This window comes from Sebastes umbrosus, chromosome 9 (assembly GCF_015220745.1).
Source record: "Sebastes umbrosus isolate fSebUmb1 chromosome 9, fSebUmb1.pri, whole genome shotgun sequence".
Lineage (NCBI taxonomy): Eukaryota > Metazoa > Chordata > Actinopteri > Perciformes > Sebastidae > Sebastes > Sebastes umbrosus.
In genome coordinates, this window is record NC_051277.1 from 21,140,769 (window position 1) to 21,168,195 (window position 27,427).

General features: G+C 39.5%; 1 protein-coding gene across 5 annotated transcripts in view; it reads left to right on the top strand.

The window, feature by feature from the left end:
• frmpd3 (FERM and PDZ domain containing 3) overlaps positions 1–27,427 on the top strand; it is an 88,207-nt gene that overhangs the window by 12,566 nt on the left and 48,214 nt on the right. The gene's annotated exons all lie outside the window — the stretch shown is intronic.

Genomic DNA, 27,427 nt, shown 5'->3' on the forward strand with positions numbered 1-27,427 from the left:
CATATTAACATTAGTTGTTGGTGACCAACCAACATCTCTTACTGAGGAGGAGAAATAGATCTGCAGAACAACTGAGGCACTGAGTCAGTTTAAAGGCCCTGAACAGTTTTGGTTCTTTCACAGGATATATTTCTGTATTTGGGCATAATCTTGTTATTCTATTGTCAATATATTTTCACAACTGGCAAGTAATGCACAGCATATACAGTCATTTAACAGCTTATAGTATATCCTGTGAGCCCAGCAGTCTAAAAGACATTTCATGTTATTGCAAAGTCCCCTATTTGTTTCCGTCAGGTAATTTTATCACGTCATTGTCAGCTCTTTCCATATTTTTTTGTATTTGTGTCTGTCAGCTGTTGAATAAGAAATGCAAAATGCAATTCGCTTCCAAATGTTATTATCTGGCTACTTTGCCAAATGCATCCAGCTCTGTCCATTCATATACAGTAATAGGTTAACAGATGAGAATGTGGATTCAATAGTCAAGACAGACGGTGTGATTCCCCTGCAGATGAAGATGTTTTCTTTCATAACACCCTGCTAGATTCTGCTGTCAACACAACATATCTATGTACAAACACGAGCTAAGACTTCGACAAAAAGCTCAGATTTGCAGCTGAACGCAACGACTCACATTCTGTTGGAATCAGACTGATTGCTTGTGTAACTGAATTGTTTTGAAAACCACACAGACAGGGTTTATATCCATCCGCAGGCTTGTTCGAGGGGTTGTAGCTTTCAGCCCACGGGTCTGTTGGCATGCACGCTACATGCTGTGCGTGTGTGCGAGTGTGTGCACTCATGCATGAGTATGCACAGCTAGAGCAGCCGACGAGGAGTTATTACTGTAAGACAGAGACATACACGTACACACGCAGACCTCCACACAAATTGATTGTGTGACGGTACGTTCATTCTCTTCAGAGAAGCCTAATTTAAATTTTTAATGGATTCAGACTCTTTGAGGAAAATAGAGAAGTGGCTTCACTGAGTGCTTATAACCCTCCACCCCTCCCACCTCTAAGTTTCAACCCTGAGGGAAGGATGCAGCCCAATATGAACATTTAATGTAATTGGACACACGCTAAATGTGGTATTATGCAGAACATGGCCTCACGTAAATGGCACTCTGCCATGCATGAATGACTGATTTAGATTTAAACCCCAGTGTTCGCTTCATTTCTTCTCTCAAAACTTTGAGCACGCCATCATTTACAGTAGCAGATAATGTAACATAAGTGTGTGCATCTATAACATAATAATACTCAGTTGATGTGTGCAGAAAAGATTTTGATTTGATGTCAACTAATGATTTTATTACACAAAATCACTACTTATTGTATCGGCATACGCCATTGATCGCTGTAGGCTCCCTCAGGTACTTTATAAAAAACAATCTGATACAGCTAGATTCCCATAAACAGATTAATCACTGCTCACTTATTGGTTTGATTATAGGGATTACTACATTTCAGTGGGAAGCTGGAGAAAAAATCAATATGAATCAGAACCAAGAGAACAAATTCAACAATTTCATTTTTGTGTGCGATGCAACATTAATGCAGAGTGATATAACCTGGCGGGAGAAGCTTAATGTCAAGAGTAGTATCTATATAGAGTCACGGGGATTTACTGTGTATGGGGAACAACTCGATTAACAATGAAAATCACTGTTTTTGTTCAATTTGAAATGTAATACTTTAGGAGGGTGAAAAAAACGTCTCCAATATGTGAGCATACCGCATGAATGAACAACCAATGCAGTTCCCCGAAATCTAATTTCACATAGGCCAATAAGGTTTCTGAGTATTTTACTGAAAAACTTATAGTTGCCCTTTTTTTTCTTCCATATTTATGAGGACTGAAAAATGTATTTCAAATACAGTTTCCCTCATTTCCCTTTTGAATAATGTTAACACCTTCATTGTTAAAGGATAAGTTCATATTCTGTCAAGTCTTACAACAGCAGTCAGGTGCCTATATGAGTGTTGAAACAGTTTTTCTTGATAGAATATGAATTTATCCTTCCTAGATCCCTTCCTAACATGCTTAACTTAAGTTGCTCTTTAACAGATAAACTTTGGTAGATATGTTTGCACAGTATGAGGACTGTCGATTTTGTTCCCCATCACTTATATTGGAAGCACATTAGGAAAGGATCTCTTAACGGGTGGCTATTGTTTCAACACAGACTTGAACAATTTTGAGCTTATCCTTTAAAGGTGCAGTGTGTAGGATCTGGCGGCATCTAGCAGTGAAGTTGCAGATTGCAACCAACTGAAGCGTCTCCCGTGTGCCAAGAGTGTACTATGGTGGCCGACGCAAAATCGTGAAAACGCGAATGGCCCTATCTAGAGCCAGTGTTTGGTTTGTCGGTTCTTGGCTACAGTGGAAACATGACGGCCGGCTGCGTGACGAGGACCCGCTCCCTATGTAGATATAAACGGCTCATTCTAAGGTAACAAAAACACAATGATTCTTATTTTCAGGTGATTATACACTAAAGAAAACATACTTATTAATAGACTCTCACCCTTGCCCTTTCTGGCGCACTGCTCCATAGCGCTACTAGTGGTCAAATACTTTTAATCTAATGTTACCTAGTGTTAATACTACACATAATTTATGGTAATGTGTAACCCCATCTGTAATCCCAGCCCTAGACCTAACCACAAGCCCAGAAATAACCTACCTGAGTGAAGGCGTTTAACAAAACTATCCTCACTTTGTAGCTTTTTCATTATTTTACAATTGCTGAGAGAGCATTTGGCCTCATACACTACAGTAAATGGACCTGCAACACACACACATTTTGAGACACACAGAATGAGTCATGCAGGAATTAGGGCCATCCTCCTTTGATATCTTCTCCCTCCTGACATTAGCTGATGGTAACTGCCTAGCTGGATATCTTTTAGGTTGATATATAAAAACAGAATCACCATTGATCTTGTCCAGAATTTTTACGGCCTCTAACTGATCGCAGTTTGCAGAGCGGAGGGCCACTGCTGAGACGGAGCTCTTGTCTGGTTAATTAATGGTCTGCAGGTAATGTGGGCGACCCGGTCTCAAGCAGCAGTGGAGCACATCCTCTGGAGAAGGATCGGCCCGTAATGAAGGGCACTCAGACCACCTGCCAGGAGACCGCAGCCATGATTAAAAGTCACCGCGAGTTTCCTCCGACTGAAAACGGACTGCATCACAAATGTGCTGCTGTGAACCCAATAGGTCTGAATCTGTATTCAAACGGAGCGCAAACAGAAGAAACGGCAGAAATGTTTGCTTACCATCTCGGTCTTGATGATGAAGTATCTTTCTGTGAGGAGCAACAGTGATAAATTGTGCTTTGCCCAGCATATTCTCATTCAGCGACTGTCTCTGAGGTGAAAAGTTTGGATTCAGACAAATCCTTTGTTAATGGCCTGTCATTCCTCTTGGGAACACAGTAAACACTGGCTCTGTAAATTATATTTCAGAGACAAATATGCTGACAACACATAGCACAACAAATATAGCACATGAATAATGCACTTACTAATGAAAGGGAAAAGTCAAAACAAGACAATATTCATGCAAAAAGCCTGTTGGGATATGTGCATATGAGGCCTTGATTTGAATGAGTAAACTGTAATCAGTTTTCAAAGTTTGCTGCTGCAGCAACACGGAGCATCCGTCTAATTTTGGCTAAAGCGATTTCATCCAGCAGTGGTGTACTATCACAGCTGCTGATCTGCAGGTTTTTTGTCTGTTTTCCAGGAAACACAATGGGATTAATTATAAATTATGCCAGGGAATGAAGCCAAAAAAAGTCTATGTGAACGTCAGAAGCATACTTTGTTGCTATAGAGCCCTTTTTTAAAAGGATAACAAATGGAAATTATTCATGAATGCGCCTTCAATCCAGACTACTGAAGGTGAAAAAAGGCCTTTGTAACTGTAAGCTTCTACACGCTGAACATGCTGCAGTCTGATATAGTAAAGCTTGCTGACATATAAAGTGTTAGCTTTAGTTTGTCATCTTTGTCACAGTTCAGTTAACATCTGATTATATTGTTTATATATGCTCGGAAGGAGAATATGTTAAGTGAGATGTTTTAACCATTGATGACTGGGCTTTTGCTGTAATTGATTTGATTTTTACATAGTTTTATGTAGGGATGCATTGATTTTTTCAGTCCTCATACCGATAGCGATACCTGGGCTTTGGGTATCGGCCAATACCAAGTACCGATCCGATACCAGTGTTTAATTAATAAGCTGTATGCCTCACTGTGTGGAAGTGACTAGGATCATCCTGTTATGTGTAAGGAACATCAGGCTTGACTTAAACATTGCTTTTCTAACTTTGTTAAACAAAATGTAACAAATAAATACATAGATATAAATTTACTGAATTATTTATTATCAAAATAATAAATCGTATAAAATGGTCAAAATTAACAGGAATTACAATTCAAGTGTAAACCTTTTTAGTAACAAATTGGTCAAAACTCAAACAGGAATTCAAATTCCAGTATGTAATGTATATAGTATATAAACATAGAATTGAATTGAATAGATTGGACCCATTGTCACGATACCTGATCCAGCTATTTGAGTCAGTATCGGCCCGATATCCAATCCAGTATTGGTATCGGTACACCCCTAGTTTTATGTTCAAGCCTGTGTATGTTATTTCTTTTGGCTACATATAAAATTTCTACTTAGGGACAATAAGGTTAAAGTTGAAGATGATTCACGGTTCAACGTATCCTCATACAACAGTTCATATGATATCTTACGAAAAGTTATTCCTCATCTTTCCTGTGTTTTCCTAAGAATGTCTAAAAACATCATTATCCGCTCCGGGTCTTTTCAAAATAAACTTCTGTCTTCACAGGACACAACTTGGTTAGGTTTAGGCAAAAAAACTACTTAGTTAGGTTTAGGAAAAGATCATGGTTTGGGTTAAAATAACACCGAAAGTGGCGTTACTTAAGTACGGAATTTACATGAAAAATACATCAATGTTGACTTGTGGTTTCACACGGGGTACGAACAACGGTCTCCTGGGGGAAAGTTCGGTGTTCATAGACCCACACGTCCACGCCGACCTCCTCCTTACGCGTCGTTTGTCGCACTTTATACTCCCTCGTTCACAATTATGTGGATTACATACAAACTGATTTCGTGGGATATATATATATATATTTTGTAGGTATAGCTACGAACGGTGTAGGAGAACAGCCTGCACTGGTTGGTCAGTGGTGTTCGGGGAGAATTGGAATCGGAAACATAATTTCTAATTTAGAGAAAAACATCCTCACAATTCTCTCAAAACTTGGTGTAATGTTGAGAGGGTAGCTCTTTAAATGGAAACAGGCTAAATATAGCTCTGATTGCCCATCTGCTGTTGTGATATTATGCATAGTTATTTAAAATAGCTTGGACTTAAACAGGCACATTTCATCATGTCTCAGTTGAGAAGCAGTCATGAAATAAATGAACATGTGAAACAAGCTGATAATGATGAAGCGCGACAGAATATATTCATTTCTGCAATCTCCAACATGTGGATGTGGCTTAATTGCATTATGTTGGCAGTTTTTGTATGCAATCTACTGAATGCCAGCCATTATGCTGCATTTCTATCATTCACTACATGTATTCACATTATGCTTTCAGAATACGATGTAAAAACACGCCTCTCTATCCAGACTGGCTGGCGGCGGCTGATGACTTCATATATCTTCCTGGCAATTTGAGGCTCCAACAGAACATGTGGCCAGTCTCTCTTTTTTGCCAAACGTCTCACTGGGCAAAGGTGCTGCTCCCAGCTAAGGGCTGTAATCTCTCTCGCACCTGGCTGGTGCGGCCGAGGCCAATAACAGCCTGCCTCTCAGGCTCATCAGTCTGGCAGACAGACAGTAAATCAGCCCGAGCCCCTGCAGGAGCCCTGGAGCTGAGCTGCACGTCACAGACAGCACTCTACACCCGATACCTTCCTGCAGGCTCGCCCCTCTGTCGCAGATTAGCTTGCTTTGTGAACACAAGTATGCGGATGAAGACTTGGGTATATTCTGAAAAATACTTTTTTTTTTTTTTTTCCACTGCTGCTTGCAAAAAAGTCCAAAACGTCATTTTGATCATTTATGATGCAGGAGCAGATAACAAGCGCACCTTCCATCCAGAGGGAACGCTTTGAGCTTTTCTGAAAAGGCTGCGTGATTACTTTGAATGCAGCTCCTCTGGTAGTCTTTTGTCAGAGCATCAGGGAGAAACTGACATACATTCCTTGTGTTTCTGCTGTGTGTGTGTGTTTGTTAAGTGCTTTCTGAGCCGGATGCAGGAGCCTGGCATGACAAAAGCATACGGCTTCAGACAGACAGATGTTCCTCTTCAGATATCGATCTCAGCACAGAACATGGCTGCGAGAACAAAGCCGTCTCCTGTGATTATGCTCCCTCTACAGCCCGAACCTGGGGAATACTTTGTGCGCGGTACAGTCGGGACCCAGCTGATTGGAGTCACACAGAGATAAATGATTAATGCATTTATGACAGTTTCTATTTTTATATCTACCACAGTGGCGGTTTGAAGTTGGTGAGAGAAAAAAGAAAATCCGAGCCGACTAACCAAGTTATTTGCCTTGTTTTTGCTGCTGTGAGTTCCAAAGCCCGCCGAGATAAGAGAGCGGGGGATATGGCAGCTGGCAGAGTAAAGGCTGTTTTTGAAAAGCAGAAACTTCAGAGCCACCTTCTTACCTAAATCATCCCAAACAGCTGGGAGAGGAGGACCTGAGCAGGTGATTACCAAAAGGCTAGGGCAAGGATGTGACTGCATCCCACTAAAGAGACGAGGCCCAGTCGTCCTAAAATCTACCTGAAATGACACCAGCTTCAAAAGAGTAAACACATTTACACACACACACACACACACACACACACACACACACACACACAGCATTCAGCCTCCATTGACTGACAGCTTCAGGGCTTCTGTGAGTGAGAGCTCCTTCTCTGATAACTTGAGGGCGAAAAGGTGAGGCTTCAACATTTTGCTCAGGCTCCAGCTGACGAGCCGGCTGCCATGAACACGGTGATGAATGGAGGAGTTGGCCTTAATGTGACTGAGCGCCCAAGGATTTGGCTCTCGGAGGAGGCCGCGAGGCTAAACTGTGATGGAAATGCAGCGAGAACATAAAATCTCATTGTGGGGAGAAAACCTAATTACTTGAAAATGTACTGTATACCCCAAAACTAATCCATTCTCCCAAAGAAAATACACTGTACAATGCAGTGCTCTATGTCATACAGTAATGCTGGGCAAGATTTAAAAAAAATAAATGGAAATGTTAATATCTGAAGACAAATTAAAAATGGAGATTAGTTTACAAGCTAATACTCACATCTTTAAATGCAGAATGTAAAAATGCAAGTGCTGAACTGTATCATATGAGACGGTGTTTTTTTTTTATGGAAATTAAAACAATTCTGGAAATTTAATTTACCATACGCAGCCCTGTCTGGGAAACATAGATAAGAGATTGCACTATCAAGAGTTAGTTTTTTTTGGCAAAAAGACAATACTGCACTTCCAAAATTTGAGCTGTCAGTACTGCTGTTTGTTAGGAGAACAGGAAGAGATCCATTTTTTTTAATGTTTATTTTTGTATATGATACATTTTGTATTTTTTTATGTAGTTTTTTTAGTTTCTTATTTACTGAAGTACTGCAGTTAAGAGGAATTTTTAAGTACTTGTACTCTACTTCAGTCATTTTCTGCGACTTTATACTTCTACTATTTCAGAGGTTTTCATATTGTACAATTTGTATTTATTTATCTATATCTATCTATCTATATTTATATATAAATATCTGTGTGTGTGTGTGTGTGTGAACTTCACCGATGGTTTCATTTCAATTAGTGTTCAAAGATTAGAGAAAACCCTAAAAAAATGAAAACATCTCTTTCTTCTTTCCTCTCTCATTAATCATCTCACGACCCCTCAGATTTATTTTGTGACCTTATGGTAGGGGCCCAACCCCCCCTTTGGAAACTCTGGACTAATCTAGCTAACTAACTGGCTACTTAAAGGTAGCTCCCCTTGGCCAGCAACAGTAAAATGCTGCTTATACACTGATGCATAGTGTGTTGTAGTACATCAGTCACAGTGAATGAGCACTTAGTTTAATACTTTATTTACATTTTGCTGACAATACTGTACTTTTACATGAAGTTTCAGTAGGCAACAGTTTTTTGGCATCATTGGGCAAAAGTTCCATAATAACCTTTCAGCATATTGTATTCAAGTGTTCTAAGAGAAAACTAGACTCCTGCACCTCCTCATGGCTCTGTTTTCAGGCTTTAAAAAATCTAGACGGTGATGGGAGACTTTGACCAATCACAGGTCATTTCAGAGAGAGAGAGCGTTCCTATTGGCTATGCTCTGGTTGGTGGGCGGTGCTTGGTATTTCCTCAACTGATCTCAACATGGCTGCCGGGTCACAAACTTTCTCATTTTACAGCTAAACAGTACACTACAAGATGTTTCTGAAAACATTTGAGACTAGAAATAGGCATTACAGTAACAGAATATTGATTAATATCTGATCAGCGCTGCCTAGTTTGACCGTTTGATCTGTTTTCTTCCGGTCTGTGAAATCTTGCAGATGTCATTAGGAGCACCGGAGGACACTGAGGCACATCATTTTTTTCAGATTACCTGTCTGATGGACTACTGTGAGGATATAGTGACCGTTTTATAAAGATAACTTTTTTAATCATATTTGCTCCAATTCTACCCACTGCAGCTTTAAGTAAAATGCAGGACTTTTACTCTTAAAGGTACACTGTGTAGGATTTTGTGGCATCTAGTGGTGTGGGTGCAGATTGCAACCAACTGAGTACCCCTCCACTCACTCCTCCCTTTCCAAGACTGCGGTAACGTGACCCGCTGAGTAAAACACGTGGTAATGCTGTTTAGCCTCGCTCAGACGCCATCCTTACCATAATAACACTACTTTAGGAGCAACGGAAGTCAGACGGCAGCTGGCGGTACCACGGTTTTACACTCTGTGGCTCACATCACTGCAGTTTCACAAGCGTGTCGAAAACATGAAAGTCTCTCTCTAGAGCCAGTGCATGGTTTGTCCGTTCTGGGCTACTGTAGAAACATGGTGGAGCAACATGACGGACTCCATAAAGAGGACCCGCTCCATGTGTAGATATGAAGGGCTCATTCTAAGCTCACGAAAACACAACAATAACTATACACTATTCTATGACCACATAGGACAACACAGTAATTGCTGCATGTTTACATTATTTCATGTCTGATTTTAGTAATCCTGTTGTGTATGTTTCACAGTAGCATGATGCAACATCACATAATTATGTGACACATCACACAATCTAGTTTTCCCATACATGAAAGGCATGTACATCAGGAGACTTGATGGTGTCTATATTTGAGCTAGGGGTCCCATATACATGTATATAAAGTCAGGACATCATACAGCTTTGACAGCCAGGGATCTCACAACTGGGACTGTACAGAGGAAAAGGGCAACTTTGACGTTTTGATGCAGAGTGGGGGCATGACCTGTTCTGCTGTCACTAATCAATGTTCACCTCAACCTTCAACATTTCCTGCAGAGAGGAATCCCTTGTGTGCCAGTGCAATATGACTGCTTTTCCACTCTCACCGTTGGAAATTTGTGACTGAGCTCCCTTCTGTTCAAACAAGAGGTGAGCTTTAGTGGGCCAATGCAGGGGCTTTTTAATGATCTTGGTTTTATGGTGCAACGTAAAGCATGACGTTCGAGATGTGTGACAAGAATGCTGAGGAGGCGAAAGGATATGGTGCACAGCCACCTCATCCCCTAATCGCAACCCTTACGAGCTCCTCCCAGTTCCTCACTGCAAAATTTATGATCTCTGCTGAATGCAGGCTGAGCTGTTTTGCATATTACCCATCAACCCCTGGGGACAGCGCCATAGATCATAGATATGTTCAATGGTTTGTAACTGGATGAACTATACAGGTAAAAACAAGAGAAGGCAGAGCAGATCCAAGCTTTATTTTATCGGGAAACTAATAGAGAAGTGTATATAGATTTCAAATTAAACTTCACATATTATAAAGGATTAAATTTGGGGTTCCTTAATATTACAAAACCTGAGCTAAATATATTTTTTACCATATTTATGACTAGTATATAAGTGTTCCTCCACTGATCTGCTGTTCACTTATGAATACTAAATCCAGCGTTTCAACTTAATATTTTCTGTATTCAAGGGCATACAGACATTGTGCATCACCACCTGATGAGGACAAACTTGTGCCTCATTAAACAAAAACAAACAGAGTCTAATCTTCTAATTAAACCGCCGTTACATTGCCTGACTCTTAACCTACGCCGCTGCCACCGCCGCAGACAAAGATAGCCACAGCAAAGCGAGGATTAAAAGTTATCCTATAGCTTTAGTGAGGTGCTTTCTTTCTTCACTCATCCTAATTGTGAGGCTCTCTCAGTGCAGACCGATTCATTTCAGATGGAGAGCAGCACTCTTTGAGTCATTAAGTCCTCTCAGTGCGTCAGCATGTGAAGATCTCTTCAGAGTTATCAGCGAGGATACATCATCTCGTTGAATTGAGAACAATTTCCTGAAATGGAAAGCGAAGGCTTCTCATTCTCATTACAGTGTGGTCCTTGTATCATACCTCATTTACATAACTCTCTACATCTACTTACTGTACTCCATTTCATTTTATGTGCCTCAAAATAAAGATGACCAGGAATTTGTCAATGTTATAGAGAGACAGTGACACCGCCATGTTACCTTTTTGCAGGGATTTTTTACTCCCACTCTGCTTCCAAGTCTGCTCATCGAGGCCTGATGCTGTTTTGTGGCATATTATCTACGTTAGGAAAGAAAAATATGATGGTAAAAAACTGCCTTTATTCTCAGCAGATTTAAGTGACTAAAGAGATCATATTTTAATAGATGAAAATATATTTTGTGATAACTTTTGGTTAAAAGATAAAAGAACAAAAAGGTTAGCTGATTCTGGGGGCATTAGGGACTGTATCAAACGCATAGGGGTTGAGAACGTGGCTGCATCTTATATTTCATATATCCTCTGCATATGGCAAAGCACAACTTTATGACCCACTGCCAAAAATAAAGCCATTAAAACCATCACAACAATTAATCTCTGCGGTGAGAAAAAAATAAAAGATCCTCCACTGCAAACCTCCATTTAGCAAAAAGAAAACATACAAATCCTTCCCAATTTTATGACGCTCCTCTCCCCCCCTGAATCATTTTTGTACAATCCCTTATGATAATGACATCAAGAATAGTGCACTCTTACACAGTGCCTCAGTGAATCATGTTAGAAAGAATACATGTAGATTGACCAAGTATTTGCTCCCTTGTAAACAATACACTGTATGTGCAGACAGCAGCACACAGACAGTGTTTCAATTGATATGCTCAATAAAAAGACATGTCTCTTAAAAAAACCCGGTTGTTACAAACTCAGAACAAGGGCTGCGACTAATGAATATTTTCATTGTCGATTAATCTGTTTTCTCGGTGTAATGGAAAATTACATTGTATGTAATGATGTCTCTTTATGCAAAGTTACTATCTGTGTGCTCTTCGTCTAATGTAGTGGGAAAGTACTGAGTGTTGACTTTTACTGGGACACTGTCTGAGTGAAACAACTCCTTATCTGTGCAAAACAACTCCTTTTCTCACAGTCCCTGTTGTAGATTTCTATATAGTCACATTGTAATAATCTCCTGCAGAGCACTCTTCTGCAGACTTTGTGCGACTCTGTATAACCAGTGCCTCTTCTTGCAAGAATAAAATACAACAAAGACATTTCATCTGTTTGGGATCTTGATTTCAACGTTCATTAGGACTCATCTTGGAATACTGAAAGAATTTCCATTACATCGGTTAATCAAATAGTCTGTTTGGTCTATAAAATGTCAGAAAATGGTGAAAAAATGTTGATCAGTGTTTCCCAAAGCCCGAGATGACGTCCTCAAATGTCTTGTTTTGTCCACAACTCAAAGATATTTAGTTTACTGTCAAGAAACCAGCAAATATCCACATTTAAGAAGCTGAAGCTCGACTTTTTAAAAAAATATTCAAACCGATTAATTGATTATCAAAATAGTCGCCGATTAATTTAATAGTTGACAACTAACCGATTAATCGCTGCAGCTCTACTCAGAACAGGCTCCAGCTCAGCACCGTTTCTAAATGTTGTTCCTTGGTTTATAATATAAACTCTATTCAACTAGAATTCCTTCCTTTCTGTAGATGTTCAGTGCGCTCACCATTTAAAAAGGTCATGAGACTGTGTTTCTGTGACCCTCTCTGCGTAATAGCTTTCTCTGGATGACTAGTAGGCTAGATGGCCTCGAGCTCTTCATCGGGCCAAACCTGTTATGATGCAATGCTTTTACCACTTTCCCTTGAGACTTGACTTTTAAAGAGTTCACGGCAGTGCCCTTTGAAGTATAAAGTATTAAGTTCTAGTTTATGTTACAGAACTGCTCAAGTTTACACCGTAGTGCTGTACAGTATGTCAGTGGACTCATGTTCCCTCAGTGGGCCGAGGGCCACCTGAAGGTTTCTAGATTTCAAATACATAATTCATGAATAGACGGGAGTGCATTCAGGTACAGTAGATGGTTAGACTTACATGGGTTGGTTAACCATCAAAGGAGAATTCAGAAGGACAATGAACGGCCTCTACCTGATCCATGACAGAGAATAATAAGAATAAGACACAGAGCTCTCACTCCTGTTTTTATTAGAGATGATCCGATACTATTTTTTCCATCCAGTTACCTGAACTTGTGGTATCAGACAATATCGAGTACCGATCCGATACCAGCATGATAAAAAAACAAAATAGTTATTATTATTATTATTATTATTAAACAGCTGTTTACTACTCACCATGTAAGGATGTGATATGATTACTATCTTTGTTGTGTGGCCTGGCTCAGGTTAAACTCTTAGTAAAACATGAATAAATGCATACCGAGAATGAAGGCAATAGAACTTTCTTTTATTATTTAGTATAGGCTAGGAATAAATAAAAATTCTGTATTCTCTTAGCTGTCTCCTCAGTGGACAGCCTGTGTGCTAATTTGTCCTGCAGGGTGCAATATTCACACAAACTACTGCCACCCCTACAAACAGAAGCCTTATATACTACATATTGCCGTTTTACTTGTTGGATTTTCCACTGTGAAATATTGCCAAATGGCTGATATTGTTCTCGTTCTGACTACCGTTACCGTTACACTCTCCACTAGCACAGCACTGTTGTTTGCTATCGTCATGTGACAAACTATAAATATCAGTTCTTCTTCACTGCTCTAAAACAGTAGTTGTCAGTGATACATCCAGGGTGACAGCACAGTGAAACTAACTACTGTTTTGGAGCGGCGAAGAAGAATTGATTTCAGATTAAACAAGTTTTTTTTTTCTAGGTTAATAAATGATGGTATCGGATCGGTGCACAGACTGGCGTACTCGCCGATACCGAATTTTGTCAGTATCGGTCACATTTCCGATGCTGGTATCGGAACAACTGTTGTTTTAATGTTGCTGGCCTATTTTGCAATTGACTTTTCGGCACCCATGTAGCATCAGGACATCAAATCTTTAACATACTTACTTGGATATGTGTGGGTGAAAAGTGAAGCTTACCAAACTCACGATGAGCTCTTGCTTATTCAGCCAACCTGTTGTGGATGCAGGACTCATCATGTTTCCACTATGTTTTACAAGTATTACATATTCTACTGCAAAGACATTATTTGAAAGGGCTGCTGGAGCATTTACAAGCAAAATGTTCTATTTCCATGAGGTAAATGTAAGGAAAAGACGTTATTTCTAACATATGTCTTGTTAAATCTATATACCAATTAGAAAGGACAGTAAAGAGAAGCAAAAGAGTTACTAAGGATGTTTAAGTTGTGTGATAACTGATATGTGTGCTAATAGTCTGCAGCTCAATATCAGTCAAACTAAACTTTGTTGTTGGCAACATTAAATGTAAGCAAATGAGTGAGTAACTCTGTTTTGAAAATCATGCAAAGGTTAAGCCGATTATTTGTAATCAAAAGAGTTTTTTTCATCTCTCCAAATTATGATTGCAAATCACCAGCAGCCGTTTCTGTCTTCTACACTGCGGTGCTTTGTTGTAGGCCACAGCAAAGTACGGCATGAATAATAGTCATTTTTCCAGCACAGAGTATCCATGTGGTGGTGCGGGGGTGTATTTTGGGCACTGTTTGACATTATAAGAGAAAAAGGGGAGAGTGCAGTGAAAGACATGATTAGTCACAGGTGTTCTGGCTGCTGACGTGAACTCCTCATGCTGGTCACGGGGTACGTTCATGTAATAACGGACAAATTCCAGAGCTGAGATGAGTGGGCTGTAAAAGATACTATGATGTATGCACTTTACAAAACATTACCAGTTATATTCAGATTGAATATTTCATAGAGAGTGCCTTTGAACTTTTCATTGGTGTTCATAAACATGGAGAATGACTCTCTCTCTCCTTTATACTATTGAAGTGTGTGCTCTCTGTGTGAAACATCATTACAGATTAATGTAACAGAACTCTGCCAGCTGGACATAAACACCAAAACAAAGCCAGAGTCTCTTGTTTCTAAAAAATCAATAAAAGCAATACCCTCACAATTGTTTTTATTGGACCATGATTGATAATACACTACTCTAAAAATAAAACTATTTGATAATGTTGGCTTTCCTAAATGCACTGAACAATTAAGTATAACACTCTCTCACTGTGAAGAAGTAATGAGAAACAATACAGCACACAGTGTATATTAATATTCTGCAAGCCATAATGTTTTAGAAAAGGGATTCATTTGTTCACAGTTTTGCTTTGTCAAGAGAGTGGGTAGCATTGTCGTAGTTTACTGTAATTATGTGTCTGATTTATTGGTTTAATGGTTTCTTTGTTGGATCATCTTGTAAAATGGCAATTTAAGTGTGCTCTATTTGATGTCGTTATAAGCTTAGAGATTTCCATTTTGTCGAGTATTTCCCCGATGAACGTTAAAAGACCAAAAGCTTGGCTTTCTCATTAAATAAATGCATGGACCTTAGCATGCAGAGTCTTTCTTTTGTCAAGATTTAAAGGGGTACTCAAGCAATCTAGTATATCCCTTCAATAAAAGGTGGAGGACTCACAAGAGACAGATTAAAAAAGAATGGTCACAATCGAAGCAGCTGAGGCTGAGATGTCCTGACTTTTAGCGCCTAGTATGGGTCAAGCTCCAAATACACTTGATCCTACAATTCTCAAGTCTCAAGCCTGAGCTGAGATAACCCTAAAGACATCAGGGTTGTTTTTTCAGACTTTAGAAAGCTCCTCCAGAGCCACAAAAGGCATTACACAGGCTACAGGCTGAGTAGTACTCCTCATGATGCTTAAACTGAACTCTTCTGTTCTGGTCTTCTCACACCTTAACATTGTGGTCTAAATAGATGGTGATCGTTCACAGTGGTAGGAAGAAGGTACTGTATCATATAGAGTGATGATATGGTATAAATGATATAACAAACATCAGGTGGTTTAACATTTATTTCAGATGGATTATGCCCCTGTGTACATGGTGGAAGAACTATTCAGAGCCTTTACGCCCGTTTAAGGAACAGTGTGTAACACAAGCACACACTCAAAGCACTCTACTCTTTCAACAACTGGCTCTAGATATGACCATTCGCCGTTTTGCATCGGCCATCGTAGCTCTCCAACACGCTTGGCACACGGGAGAGGCTTCAGTTGGTTGCAATCTGCAACCGCACCACTAGATACTACCAGATCCTACACACTGCACCTTTAAGTAACTGTTATGCTGTTATACTACTACATATTATATCAATGGATTATTATTGATGCATCAGTGTGTAAGAAGCACTTTATTGTTGTAGTCGAGATGGAGCCAATTTCAACTACTTTATATACTGTACCATTTAATCTATAATGTATCATATTTCAGAAGCTGCTCTTATTTTTTGCATGTAAAATCTTAATTTGTAAAGTAGAAAGTAACTGTATCTGTCAAACAAATGAAAATACTCAAAGAGTATAAAATATGTACTTAAGTACAGTGCTTGAGTAAATGTACTCTGCACACTGGTTATTTGTTTTGGATTAAAATCCAAAGAGGTTGAAATGGATTAAGACTACAGTCTCACACACTTGTTTTGTTTGCAATTTAAAATATCTCCCAGGATACTAAAAGTGAGTCTGATATTTTCTTCTCGATCTACATCGTGAATAGCGAGAGCTCAAACCTTAAGCTTGTTTTTGCTGTTTTATGTTGAGACACAAGCAAGCAGAAGAACAGCTCTGAATCCCAAGGCCTGCAGGGGACATCACCAAATAAATTATTAATTCATCCTCACATCCTTACTCAAGCCTTACTTGTAATTCTTAAAAGTCAAATAAACAGGCTGCTGTTGGCCGTTTGATTTTATGTGTACGGAGAACATCCTGCTGATTAGCCAGTAGAACAACAAGCAGATTTATAGCACACCTTCCTGTGCAAACAGGTTTATTTGGATCCCCATACATTGTTAGCTTGACAACAACAACTGACTTCATGTTATTATGAAGGTAGGTACACTGACGGCTCAGCCCGAGCTAAAAATTATCTCAGTAATTTGGATGATTCCAAAGACAAGAAACATCAGGTGTCCCGAGACTGCAGCCAATTTTACCTTATCTCTGAGATGTGCAAGGAATTAGAAATTGGTAATCATCCAACAACCCCCCATCAGCACCAGCACAGACTCTCTCTCACACACAAGACTGGATCCTTATTCTGAGAAAAGACTACATTAATTAGCTGCACACCTTTCTATTCATTGTCCTCCTTTAGGCCCTCCTTTCCCTCAGTATTCATTAGGTAATCATGTATGATTGTCCTGAGGCGTAAACATCAAGATGCAAGTAAATCATCATAATGAGTCGAATAAGGTCGGTGCAACATCTGGCCCTCAAGGGTAAAGAACCCGTATAGCTTCTGTAGGTTACCGGTGAGGGTTATTTTAAGTTATTCTTAAGTATGAGGTATTTAAAAGGCTAACGGAGCACATGGTATGAGGAGATAATTCTTATGTTGCTGTAATTGTCAGCTTATAAAAGAAGGTGCTGTGAGCATCATCTGATTTGTGCTGGTGGAGAAAAAAGTACATAAAATACTGTCATACCAACTTTGGCAGCTGAGGGGATTTCTGACATTTCCTTTCCACCAGTAAATGGGATTTACGTCCAGAGAAAGTGGGCGTCGCTTTAACCGTTTCTGACGTTGTTTTGACATTGTGAGGCTTGTGTGTAGAGCACTGGTGGTCCCCAAGGAGTAACACAAGCACCGCATGTAGCCGCGGGAGGGAGGAGGACGCCAAGGACATCATGTTTGCGACCTTATCTTGCTTGTCAGTTAGTTAGCAGGATATCCAAAAAACACTTTAACATATTGCAATGAAGGAACAAGTGCATAACAATAGCAGTAGCGCCACCATTTATCTATTTATAAACCTCTTTATGTTTTTGCTCATAACTCCTGAAGTGTAAGGCATATAATCCTGGATTAGACAAATCTATCAATATTTCCAAAGACACTAATATAGAGATATTTTTGCAGAACAGTTTCATGGCCAAGCTTCCTACAAATATTGTTGAATTTTAAAAATTAGGTCAATAATTTAGATGAGACTGCGAAAAAAAACCTATTCACTTGTTTTTTGATACGGCAGACCATTTTACTACAAGTAGTTGCCAAATGTGTGTATATGTGGCCTGTTTTACATAAATACATAAACAGGATGGGCAACTACAACCCAAATTTAGATGACATGTACACATGTCAACTGTAAGTAATCCTGCACAATTTAATGGCATTCTTCCTATAGGTGGTGCAAAATGATACATTTGAACTGCCATGACCACTCGGGTAATGAGCATAGACTGTATATAGGAAGTGGACATAGTCAGCGTGACGTCACCCATTGGTTTGTGGACTGCCGTTTTGAATCCTCGAGTTCGGCATTTTGGTCGTCGCCATGTTGTTTTTTTGCAACCAGAAGTGACACAAGAGGGTGAATGCTGAACATGAAATTTTTAGCCGACCAAAATGTTACAATTAACATTCTTGAACTGAAAACACACTGTGAAAGGGTTAAAGTTGTAAGACAAAAACTCTGACAACTCCCAGACCGGACAACGCCGTGGTAGCAACCTGTCAATCACAAGGTAGCCACGCGCTAAAGCATACCCTGCGTTATGGTCTATGTGACTCGAAATGGGACCATAATTTACTAAATGAACATCATGCTGTATTGAAGAAGACTTGAAACTAGCGATTGAGACTATAATATAAACTCATGTTTACAATGTTTACTGAGGTAATAAATCAAGTGAGAAGTAGGGTCATTTTCTCATAAACTTCTAGGAGTCGCCCCCTGCTGGTTATTAGAAAGAATGCAAGTTTAAGGCACTTCCACATTGGCTTCACTTTTCAGAACCAGAGGTTGCCCCCACTGGTCATAAGTCAGTCTCATTAAAGCAGTATTTTTTTTCAGCAAACAGTTGCTTATTTACACATCCAGCACATCCAGAGCAACATTCATTTGTAGCCAGTCAGATGCTTCACTGTTTTCAGCACCTGGTTGCTAACTTTGTCTGTTTGTGGTTTGGTGCTGGGCGCGTAGTGTAGAGCGGGTTTATCAGAGCTTGTTTGCTAAAAAAAAAAAAAGCTCCTTGCTGCTGGAAATGATTTGATGAGAATGGTGAGAGTGAATTAAAAGTTGCGAATCATAAAACCCAAACAGTGAGCTTAAAGATGCTGAAATGTTCTGTAAAACTGAGACGGATTGCAAAGTCACATAATAATTCTCTGCAGTTGATAACATAAAAATAAATGATTCAGTGAAGCTGTAAGTTTTATACAATTTGTAAATGTACAAATCCCTAATATTCTTTGAAAAAAAACTTTGATATTCTTTCAAAACTCATGCCCACCATCTACAAATCAGCATATTTGTCTAACACAGTGCATAATGTGATGCAAATTTAAATCAAGAAGCAGATTAAACCTTTCAAAATATTATGTATTACTGAAATAACAGATTTAGAGGATTGTAGGATTGAAGCATGCGCTCCTTGAGTTCTAATTTGTTTGAAAGTTTTGTATGCACGACCATGTCTTTGTTAAAATGTGCTTGATGGTAATTAGCAAATGTAATTGGCATCACATGCCACTGATATAAAGATGCTTTATAATATAAAAAATTTGAAACAACTAAATCTTTTTTATGCAATGCAGTGCAGACTCAAATAATAGAGTGCTGTATTTTCTCAGGAGCAGCAACAACACTGTCACGTTGAAATAACAAAATAAATTTCAGTGATATGAGCTGCTTTATGTTCTCCTCATTATTTTACAGCATATTTCACACTCCCAACGCAGTTTCCACTGGCTCCTCTGTAGAGTGCTGCATGCAAATTCACAAATGAAGTCCACTCTCTCTCTCTCGCATCCTTCAATTTCCATAGACACTTGTGGTGTCTGCAGACCCGTCAACCTCTCATTCCCACAGTGAGCGGAAACTGGCTGCAGAGAGCAACCCCTGGGGACTAACTATCTTAATTAGCAAGTATTCCTTTTTCCAAAGTGAAGCATGCCACAGCAGAGGGCACAGTGAGAAAAGGCCAACCCGCGGCTTTCCATTAAAAAGCTTAAGCGGGTTAGGAGCTAGCAGGAACATCTAACAGCGGGGTGATCAAAGACATTACACACAAATCAATGTGTACTGTACATGTATAAGCACACACACACACATCCTGTACAAATGTGTGTCCGCACAGCACAAACTCACAGGCTAGTATTAAATTGAAACCATTTACGCTTGAAAAGCAGCTGGACCACTGAGATATCACTGTGTCTGGACACTTCAGCAGGTTTTATTATGGATATCCAAATTCAAATGCTTTCACTTTTTTTCCGTTCACATGCATCCAACAGTTCCATCGGCCAGAGCCATGTGTTATCTAAAAAAAAAAAAGCACCTGCTCTTATAAGCACATAGCCTTTGAAGGCATTAGGATGCATATTGACAATACAGGACCCTGGGCAATTACAGGCCTTATCTCCCTGCCTGACAAACAGTCCGCTTCATTATGAGCTTTTAGCTGACACCTTACCGCAGCCTTCCCCCCCATTGAATCATCACTGCTAATGTAGAAAATGAAATGGCTAAAAGGTTTGTTAAATATATCTGAATTGTTTAACCATAATTTTCCTCCTTGATAGTCCTTTTAAAGCTTCCATTAGTGAGTGGATGCAGTGAATGACAATTGAAGAAAGGACATTGGGGGATGCGGAGGAGGAGGAGGAATATGTAATGCACTGAACTTCTGGAGGAAAGCAGAGGATGGTGGTTTGAAATTATTTCATAAATATGACAATTACTAGGAATAAAGTGGACTCTCTTTCCAGCCTGACTGTGTGAAAAGAATTCAATAATGAAGATGCAAGTTTTGGTTATTCGTTGATTGATTGATTGATTGATTGATTTATCCCTTTGTTCCCATATTTTGAAACTTGCATGTAGAGGGCTTGTTCCTGTAGCACGGAGCCCTCCCATCTGGGATTTCTTAAAGATAAACGTATAGTATAACTCTCCGGATGGCTTCCATTGAAATATATTCAGTGGTGAGGTGCAGACATGGTTCAGACATACCCATGACAGTTGCTGTCCATGGTGCTGAAACATCTCCACCAGTCTGTTGCTGTCCATGGTGCTGAAACATCTCCACCAGGCTGTTGCTGTCCATGGTGCTGAAACATCTCCACAAGGCTGTTGCTGTCCATGGTGCTGAAACATCTCCACCAGGCTGTTGCTGTCCATGGTGCTGAAACATCTGAACCAGACAGTTTGCTGTCCATGGTGCTGAAACAACTCGGGCGGCTGTGGCTCAGAGCAGGTCGTGTACCAATCGGAGGGTCGGTGGTTCAATCCCCGGCTCCTCCGGTCACATGTCGATGTGTCCTTGAGCAAGACACTTAACCCCAAACTGCTCCCGAAGCCATCGGTGTGTGAACGAGTATTTAGATTAGATCCTGATAGGCAAAGTTGGCACCTTGTATGGCAGCCTCTGCCATCAACGTATGAATGTTCGTGTGAATGAGTGAATGCTGAAATGTAGTGTAAAGCGCTTTGAGTGGTCGGAAGACTATAAAAGCGCTATATAAACGCAAGTCCATTTACCATTTAACCCCACCAGACAGTATGCTGTCCATGGTGCTGAAACATCTGAACCAGACAGTTTGCTGCCCATGGTGCTGAAACATCTGAAACAGACAGTTTGCTGTCCATGGTGCTGAAACATCTGAACCGGACAGTTTGCTGTCCATGGTGCTGAAATATCTGAACCAGACAGTTTACTGTCCATGGTGCTGAAACATCTGAAGCAGACAGTTTGCTGTCCACGTTGCTGAAACATCTGAAGCAGACAGTTTGCTGTCCATGGTGCTGAAACATCTGAAGCAGACAGTTTGCTGTCAATGGGGCTGAAAAGTCTCCCCAGTGGGGCAATTGGTTGTGCAGCAGTGGGATGCACACATTTAGCACACATAAAACATAAATACAACACTAATGCCAAAAAGAATAAAGAAAAAAAACAACCTTTTCCTCCTAGAGTTTAGGAGGGAGATGATGGAGGCTATAAAGGAGGGTTTGGATTTATTGGTTTTAGTTGGTGGAAGTCTGAGGAGGATTCCAGGTGGCAGAAACTGAAACTGTTGATGTAAAGAATGGGAACAATCAGACGGGATGGATTTTGCTTTCCTATATAACTGTAAGGGTCGTGCAGAGTTTTCTGTGCAGTGCTGGTTATTTTTCTGCAGACATTCACCACCTTATTGAGAACATTTTTGTGTTTGACCTTGAGAGATTGATACCAGCAGGTTCATGGTGCTGAAAACATCTCAAGGATCCAATATCCTGAAATGATAAACTAGGGACTGCTGACTACGATGTCCAGCTTCTCACTGCCTTTGGTGCGGCTGTCATAATGTGCATCGTCTGACAGTGACATGTTGGGTTTTGTTTGTATGCGCCTCCACTGCATCCACTGTGTCTGTCTAATGACATCCAATGAAAAAACATTCTGGTCTGGTCCTAACAATCCATCTAAGCACAATGTTTTTTCTTTATTTTCCTCTTTTTGGTGAAAAATTGAGGTTCAGGTCCTTGAGCTAATGAGCTCTAATTACTGATGATGGCTAATTCTATCTGCCGTGAGACATCTCATGATGTTACCATAGTAACACAGCGGGTACCAACCTTGTGGGTGTAGTGTTGATATATGGATGTTGTGTACAATATGCTACCCATTAATTATGACAAATGACAATGACAAAGCTGCAAATGCTCAAAGGTAACAGTATAGTAGTATGTCTTTGGGTTTTTTCCATTTTGCCCACACCCTTGTTGACCTTGTTTGAGTGTAAAGGTGAAAATGGACAGCAGTGTATTTCTGTAGATAAGGTAAGCATCAGGTGTGTATGATACGATCAGACTTCTAAGAGAGAACAGAGAAAAGGCTGCGTTTGCTTCGACCACAGAAATAACCTCAGTGGAGAGGTGTGAAGGAGAAGGAGGCAGAGAAAAGAAGGTGCAGACAGACGCTGTATGCACAGGACAAATAAGAAGCGTTACAATGTGTGTCCAGGGAGAGGGGGGAGCTGAGAGGGTAAAGAATGCAGAGAGGGTGCTGCAAGAGAATAGTCTGGATGAAATGGACAAAGAGTCAGGCTCTGTTTACTGAATATACAAGTCAGATGGTGGCTGGATGGCAGAAGGAGATGAGGTTTAAAATAAGAGGGAGATGAGCGAGTTGAAATAAAAGAGGGGAAATAAGCATCATTTACTTGAGAGGAAGAGGGATGGGATGAAGGGGTAGAAAGGTGGGCAGCCTTCTAAACATTAGGATATTGATTAATTCATGGAACCAGGCAGTGAAAGGGTCGGACTATCTGACATTTCCAGAATTTACCAGAGCAAAGCACCAGCTAGCTAAACCTGGCAAGACATTCAACGATCAGTTAGCTGAACCTGAAAGTAATTGCGGTTCACTTCACCAAAGCAGATGACTTCTCAGAAGACAGAAACATCGCATCAATTAAGAGATCTGCCAGGGCCCCTGAAGGACCAAAACAATAGAAATTAAACATCTGCTTCATCAGCTTCTTCAAGCTGAATTCTTACAATGTGATACAGTCAGATGGTGCCACTCCCTTCATAGCTTTACACACATCTGGCTTTGCAATTGCTTTAAAAAAAAAAAAAGGATTTCTTCCAAGAACAAACAAACATATTGGGTAGAAAAGTCACGACTGTCTATGCAGGAGATCAACTTCCTAATCCTCACTGAGACCTGGTAGGAAAAGAGTTTCTTACTAAGACATTTTATTGGACTAATAAAATCTATGCACTGACTTCCCTCCAGTCAGATAGATACATGTGTTATCATGGATCACACTGTAGCTGTCAGCAGAGACAGATATCTGTTCCAGATGTTTACCCAAAATGTATAAGTTGCCCAAAACCATTTCTACTGATATGGTTAAACGTCTTGTTGACACATGTACTGTATATTTGCACATATGCCGCAACCCACAGCAAACAGGATTCTTTTAGTAATTACTTGTCAATAAAAGTCGGTAGCTTTATGCTTGAGCGATGGAGGGGTAGTCTGTATTTCAATAATGAACATGTGTTCTATTCAACTATAGCCTTCGGCAAATACAGTTTTATAGACTTTTCTAGACAACAACAGTGATGTTTTTATGATGCAATTGGAATGACTCATGTGCGTGAGACAGGAGGTAAAAAAACCCCACAACAATGATATTATAATGAGGATTGACAACCTAACATAAAGAAACTAACAAAAAGAAATGGACAGTCGTCTGTACTGAACCCTAAAATATGTCAGAATTTCCATATGATGCAATCAATCCTCACACATTCCAGCTCAGTGTTGCAGCTTTGAAAGTTACACTTCAGTAGTCAGAAATGTTCAGTGTATCAGAATTTCTGACTTTTTCCTTTCCAATTATGGTGCCATAAAAATAAATAAATAAAAATGCAACCTTCTTTACCTATCCCATACTTTTTAAGACTTTAAAACTATTTTAAAATGCAAATTGAAATAATTGTTTCATATTATTACATAATAATAAATATACTTTTACTTTTGATATTTTTCTCTATCTGCCATTCTTCTGCTTGAATCAGTATTTGTGGATTATGTGACTCCGTGGAAAAACATGAACATTTTCCACAAATCAATAAATTGTTACCCCCCTTGTGTACAGCCTTTCCACACACCCTTTCTTTTGTCTAGCTCTGCGTTGTGTAAGTGCTCTTTTGACACATGCAGCTAAAAAAAGCCTCAGTGTCTCTGGACAAACAGATCCACTTTGGTGTCCATAGCGGTTACAGAGTCTAATTTATTACTATGGTCCCTGCTATGTGCAAGCTAATGAAACATTTACCCCTACTATTACAAGAAGCACCACCGGGCCTTGTTGGTGCTAATTAATATCCTCCTACTTTTAAGTCAGATCTGATTCTTATCTTGGATTCCATGTTCGACGTGTAAAACAATCCTCCTGGGTCACTTGTAAGAAGCAGTGGGAGACGGTTACGTACGTGTTCTCCAGGTTCTAGCGAGTCAACATCTCGCTCTGCCTCCTGCTATCAAAGCTGCGGGCAGTCTCTGTTTGAAACGTACCATTTGTGCAATTATAGAATGAATGTGGATGTTTTCCAGCCCATTATAACTGGAACATTGTGCTCGACAGGAGCGGAGTATTTCAGTCTGCCTGTGTTTAGAAAGTGTGATGAGATATTAAATGAGGGCATGTTTCAATGATTAGAGTGTCATTAGTTTGCTCAATATCATATAATGAGACCTACACTTTATATCAGTTCATTGAGTATGAAATAATATAAATAATAAAAGACATCATAGAGAGGGAAAATACAGACATACAGTATACACAATGAAATATCTGGATCTGGACAGATATTTATCAGTCGTCTCCAACATGTTCATCATTACTGTCATAGCAGGATTACTACCAGTGCAGGGACATAATGGTTCAGTCACTATGGACGCCCAGCTATCACCTTAGGCATAAAGAAACAACAAGTTTCAACCTCTGTTACTGCCCAGCTGAGAGGAGATAGGAAAAAGGCCCACACACTGCAGACTAACTTATTAGCTTACTCCTACTCGCACAATCAGACATGCAGCAACATGAATGAACAGGGTCACACAGACCACAAAAACAGGATACCAAAACTAAAATTGCATTGGCAAGAACCTAAGCCTGTGAAATAATGATAACACAGGAGTTAAACATTACTATATGAACAGAATGAGTCACTACCAGTAACTGAACAAAGCTTAAAGGAAGGCTAGTAGCAGTTTGCAGCAATGTTTTCATGAGTGGGCTGCGGTTCTGTTGCTCTTTTGCACGCACAGGTCACAAGCGCACAGTTGACACGACACACATTCCTGCAAGTGCTTTTATATTATTCAAATAAGATCCAAAATACTCTCAAAATCTGCTTTGCAAATGTTTTTTGAGGGAGGAAATGTATTACACATATTTGTTAAGGTTACACACAATATTATATGCAGCACAGTATGGCAATATTTTGCATGGCAATATTGTATCAATACATGGACGTCAAGTATCAATCTTTTATTATATAAACTATTAACCTCTTAATAACCCGCTAGTCTGTCTTTCGGAGGTTGTAACGGGCTCAGTCTTAAAGCTAGAGTGAAGATAATGGTATCATATGAAACTAAAAAACATAAGGAATCCATTGGTACCATGTCATGTTATCTTGTCAGGATGAACAATAAATAATAGTTTAGTTAGTTACACTAAATTTTGGTGAGGAAAAACTGGCATGGCCATTTTCAAAAGGGGTCCCTTGACCTCTGACCTCCAGATATGTGAATGAAAACTCTGAGATGAACAGAGTGAAAACTGTATCTTATTAGATAAAACACACGTTGTTGAAAAAAGGTAATAAATCACAATAAATCTTATCGCAATACTCAGCATATCTCAAAATGTTTAAAATCACGATAAGATTGTATCGTGTGGCCTCTGGTGATTCCCACCCCTAGTGAGTAACGTAATCTTAATGTAAACAGAAACTTTGTTTTTTTACAAGAAAACTCGTCAGGGCACCTTTAAGGTTGTCCAAATAATTGTAAATGTTTTAACCCTAGCGTTTTGCTACCTTTTACAGTGCATTCCACCACCAATTGTTGATGTGCTTTACCTGTACGTGGAAAAGTGCGTCACCCCATGGACAATAAAGTGATCAAGTGTTAATGCAACAAATGTGTGCGTTAACATTGGATTGCTGGAATGAATGCACAATGTTTGACAGCAGATACAAGTTGGGCCAGTGTTTTGCTTTTAATAGGCTGCCTTCAAGATGGGTTATTGAGGTTGTTAATTCAGTTGACTGGGTATATTCTGTTGAGTCAAAGTCATCTGTGCAAGAGTGTAAATAGGTGACAGATTTTAAAGAAAGGTGGCATGCTTCAGTTGATGAGGTCAAAGAGTGTAGTTTCAGTTGTATTAAAAATGTTATGGTGGACAGATCACTCTGTGCAACAGTGAATGGAACATCGATAATGTTATGCATTGATGTCCTGACACCAATCTGTGCCCCGAGTGTAAAAATCTTTGTGAACATTTAATGTGTCAAGCACCCCAGGTTTATGTTTTTTCATGTCCTGTTGTAATAACGTAAAAGAGTGTTTGAGAAAATTACTTTGCAATCATTTTTTAATGGAGCAATTTTATATGTTAAAAAACATAGTCATTATTAGAGAGGGTAGAGCCATCATTAAAGACGACTCACAGTGCACATATATAATTTGTTTATTAGTTTATTATCACTCTATGCAAAATAGACTTCATGCCTAGTCATTTGCAATCTAGTTTTAATAAACAATAAACTACAGCACTGGCTGTTTTATGTTATTAGCAATCAAATTAAAAGAGTGTGAAACAAGGTGGTATTTAAAATGCTGATATTACATTATCAAGGGCACCGCAGTATGAACAGAAGCAGCACGAACACCAACCTGTGAATCTGAATTTAAACAACAAGGAATAGGTAACAATAAGGCATTAAATAAAATAGGGGGGAAAAAAGAAGTTATGACCGAAAAGGTGTAGGCTGAAGCTTAAGCTTATTATACCTACCCTTTTTACCTAGCATATTCTAATATGCAACTCATTTACTACTTAGTTT